This window comes from Lactuca virosa, chromosome 3 (genome assembly GCF_052849685.1).
Source record: "Lactuca virosa cultivar CGN04683 chromosome 3, Lactuca_virosa_CGN04683_v6, whole genome shotgun sequence".
Taxonomy (NCBI): domain Eukaryota; kingdom Viridiplantae; phylum Streptophyta; class Magnoliopsida; order Asterales; family Asteraceae; genus Lactuca; species Lactuca virosa.
Window position 1 is genome coordinate 272,292,206 of NC_136428.1, and position 4,779 is coordinate 272,296,984.

The 4,779-nt window shown below is 31.7% G+C and overlaps 1 non-coding gene across 1 annotated transcript; it reads right to left on the reverse strand.

Annotated features, from left to right (window-relative positions):
• Positions 1 to 3,349: 3,349 nt before the first annotated feature.
• Positions 3,350 to 3,456, reverse strand: LOC145168068 (small nucleolar RNA R71). The gene has a single exon (XR_013741661.1). It is a non-coding gene; the product is annotated as a small nucleolar RNA R71 (small nucleolar RNA).
• Between the last annotated feature and the right edge of the window lie 1,323 nt (positions 3,457 to 4,779).

Genomic DNA, 4,779 nt, shown 5'->3' on the forward strand with positions numbered 1-4,779 from the left:
TGTATAACTTTGACTATGGATATGACGGTGTCCTTGATTACTTTCTTAAACTCAAGATTTTTGGCTATCTTTTTCTTTGATTCTCTTTTTCTAAGAATTTTGGTTTTCCTTTTTGATTGTTCTCATATTTAAGGACAAATTTATTAGAAATGAGATAAAAACAAAAGGTTAAATTATGCTCATGGATCCAAATGCCATACGAGACATGGTTGGTTATGGACTTCTTGAAAACAACCACAATGTTGTTACTCAATTGTTTTTGTTCTTTGATGACTGGGGTTTTGGATTGAGTTTGTGGAATAGTCTAATTTGATTTTAAAACATTGATATTAACAGGAGTCTCAGAGAAACGTACAGTAGATATCGCAATCTTGAGATGTTTTGAAGATTTACGTATATTATATGCATTTTTATATCCGGGAATAACAACTATGGTGTTGTCATTCTATGTTGTTTTAGGACACAAAGTATCTATTTTTGTTCCCATACGGTAGACTACAAAGGGTTTTCAGAAAAATGTTTCTTTCTTGATTTTTGACCTTTTTGTTTGATGTGGGACTAAGACTTTATTCGGTATTCATAATATCAATATGAGACTTGATTTTTCTGGTTAAGGGATTTTTTTCTTCATCCTTTGGTGACAAAATGTCAAAAGTATTTAGTTTCGATATTTTGCTTTTGAAAAGTTTAATTTTTTGAAAACTAGGTCTGGGTGAGGAATCATTTGAACTGTAGAGTTCTTGACATCTAGAACATTGTCCGACCTCATAATTGTTCATTTTTACTTATTTGGGAAGAGTTTGAATAAAAGTGATTGATTTTGCTATACCTTTATCTTTGGTTGAAGTATTAGGGAGACTTTGGTCATATACGGATAATTTGACACCACAATTGGTGTGAATGTCACATTTTCTACAACAAGAACATCATTTAGGAATTTTAAGGACAAGTCTGAACTTTCTAAAATTATTTCATCATTATTTTTGTCTCCTGATCTAGAACGCAGAGACCCAATGATTGGTATTGATTTATAATTTTAAGAAGAGGTTCCTCAGATTTTTGGGACTATCTCTTCTATCACACATTTATTGCTTATGTCATGAGTTTTTCTATTCCTAAGAAATTAAATTATATATTATATGGCATGTTTTTTCATTAATGGAAAGAACAAATGGTCACCCTGGAGGGATATAAGGATAGTCAACATCGAACCTAAGTGGAGATTTCTCCCCTAATGTAAATCATTTTAACCAACCTCAGATGTAAGTGGTATCAATAGACTCGTTATTAACAATATTTTTTATTTCTTCGCTTTCAGTAAACAAATTTTTGATTAACAGATTTAAGCATACATTTTCTGCTAGGGCTAAATCCTTTTGATTGAAAGCAACATCTAAATGAGTTTCATTAAGCAACGTAACATATTTTTCTAATAATGGATACTTCTCTAAAGTAGTAACCTTAAACTTCTTGTCTTCTCCTCTCAAGTGATACAATTATGTTCTTTTTGTTGGATTTACTATGCATCTATACACACGATAAAGGCAGCTAAAACAAAAACAGATCATCTATGTGTACATGCACCCTAAGATCTTAGTTTTACTATTTATAGCTGATGTGTAATAAATTATACATATTTTTAGGAATATATTTGATACTTTTCTACATAGTTTTATAGATATTTGATACTGAAAAGATATCCATTTGTATTTTGTAGATTATAAAGACTAAACGATAAAGCAGAAGATACTTAGAGCATATTCTGGAAGAAATTTGTAGCTTAAAGACTAAGCATGATTTAAATTAAAGATATCTCCAGAATGGTAGAAGATATAGAAGATTTCTGAAGAACTTGTAATCCGCATCGTGAATAATCTATCGTGTCGCGATTTAAGTCGGCCTAAAAAATATATAAATTAAGCTGATTTTATTAAAAAAAGAGCTGGAGAAAAGAAGGAGATATAAAGATATCTAGAGAAAAAGGGTATGCCAAGAACCATAGAAGAAGAAAAAAAGAGTTGAAGATGTATGCAGTTGAAGTTCTGAAGAATTTTAGTTTGTAATATTTGTGAATAATACAACAACTTGGACAATTTAAGAGGTTGCCACTTACCCTGAGACTAATTATACATGTTAAGTCATTACATAATATGAACGAATAGAATGAACCTAGGAAAGCTATCCTTACTAGTAGATAACATAGAGTCATAGGATTAATGATATTAGCATTGAGTTAATCAAATAAAAAATCAGTGAATATGTATCAAATTTCCATTGCACTTCATATGCTTTAACCATATTTCTATAATGATATGAAAGTCTGATCAAAAGTATCTTTTAACTTAATAGTATCTTACTTATTTCAGATTACTTTGTTTTATTATTTTATTTAGTACACCTCGATTCCTCTTGAGTTCGACGCTCTTACTTACTTCAACTAGTACTATATATGGTCAAGTACACTGTCTGGTACTAGTAGTTAGTTTATTTTGTTAGGAATAATAAATTTAAAACTAGATTTGTCGTTTGAACTAAATTTATATTATTAGACTATTTTCCGTACATCAAAGTTTTTGGCGTCGTTGTTAGGCAATTGATTTCAACTAAATAGAAATTAAAATTATGAGGTTATTTTGTTTTACACAGTCTCATTTTCGGTTTTACGATTTTTTACTTTGAGAATTGTCAAACACGCTGCAATTTGGGGTTTTTGTCGCAACTCGCGACGTGATTCCGAAATCTCGTCGCTAAAATCAAATCAGATCTGATTTTTTTTTCTTTTTTTTCTTTTTCAGATAACTACTTTTACTACTATTTGTCTAGCAGGAAATTTATGACCAAAGGCTCAACATTAGTTTTGACAACACACAGTTGACGATCCTGAGAAAATTATTAAAGCAACTAAGAGGAAAGAAGTAGAAGAGAATACTAAAGAACCATAAATTTATTAAAGCAACTAAGGATGGAAAAATGACAGACACAATGAATCTGGAGCAATATAGGACGTGCACCAGTGAAAGCAGAGGATTTGGAGTCAGAAGGCCAGTCATTCAAAATATTAATTTTGAACTAAAAGGACAAGTTATTAATATATTAAAAGAAACAACATTTGCTGGGAACGATCATGAAGACGCCATCCATTCAACATGTAGAAGACGTGATCGAGATTGCAAATTATTTCAACATACCAAATGCTTCTGAAGATCAAGTAATGCTATGTATTATACCTATCACACTTATTGGAGCAACTAAAAATTGGATAAAGACAACACCATCAGGAGAAATTTTGACATAAAATGACTTGAAAGTAAAACTCCTTGCGAGATTTAGTTATTCATCGAAAATTCCAAAGAAAAGAGTTGAGATACAAAATTTCCAACAATAAGACGAAAAAACATTATATGAAGTGTGGGAGCGATATAAAAGAATGTTGCAGAAATGTCCTCAACATGACCTTAATGATCATCAAGATGTACAAACATTTTACATTGCCTTAGATATTGTAACTATGAAATTGATAGATATTAGGGAACCTATACCTAAGAAATTATCAGCTCAAGGTAAAGAAATAATAGAAGAACTAGCACAACACTCACATCAATGCTTATCTGCTCAGGATCCCTCTATTAGGAAAAAGAAAGATGTGAATAATTATGAGGAAGTGGAATCCTTCAATGCAAAAACTAAAGACATGGGAAAATTAATGAGAAAAATGTCTCAATCGATATATGTTATACAAATAGGTTGTGACAATTATAATGGACCCCATTTTACAAAAGACTGTCCTCAAAATACTACAAGAATAAAATAAGCAAATGTATTCTATGTAGGGGATAAATATGAGCCTAGAGCTAAGAAAGGATGGATACTTCATGATGAGTACATAAGAGAGAGAGAGAGAGAGAGAGAGAGAGAGAGAGAGAGAGAATAGATATATGCAAAATAGTTGTGGATTTTATTAAAAAGAACCCTTAGAACAAGCTATACCATAACCAGAAAAGAAAATGACCTAGAAAGAATTGTTACATAATTTGCTTTAGCCTCTAAGAAACTGTTTGATTAGTGTCTAAGCCCATAACTATATTTGGTATGTACTTGACCCGGTTGTCCATGGTCCTTTTGGGTTGCCTTCACCAAAGCAACTTGACATGATGATTTATAGAGAGAGAGTTTATTATGGTTTATTAATATATTATATGAATAATATATTAAAAGAGAAATCATAATATTTAATCAATATTAGTCATGAATTAATTATGAATTAATTTGGTGGCTAAAAGAGATTAATTAATTAAAGGGTACTGGAACTGTCAATTGTGAGGTAGTTAGTTATTGGGCTGAGAATCCTTATGGACTGAGGCATTGACGAAATTGAGATGAGGTCCATCTTGAATTCGTCCAAGGAGGCCTTATTCCAGAAGGTTCCTTGGATTGCATAAGGCCTAAGCTGTCCATTAGGGTTTTGACAAAAACCCTAGCAGCACAAGTATAAATAAAACCCTTAGGGAATCAGATTTCGGCCACTGGAAACCCTAGAGAGTTCATAGCCGAAATTGTGATCCCTTCCCCTCTCTCCAATATCATCCTCTTGCTTGTGGTGTTTGTAAGCCATTAGAGGTGTGACATTTGTGACACTAAGCTCGAAGACTTGAAGATTCAAGCCATTCAAGAAAGCTAATCATCTAGATCTGATCTATTAGGTTAATTTCGAAATATGTATGCTAGATCTAGGATTCATAAGTCTTGGATGAATTGTATGTACAATAGAGAAACCTAGAT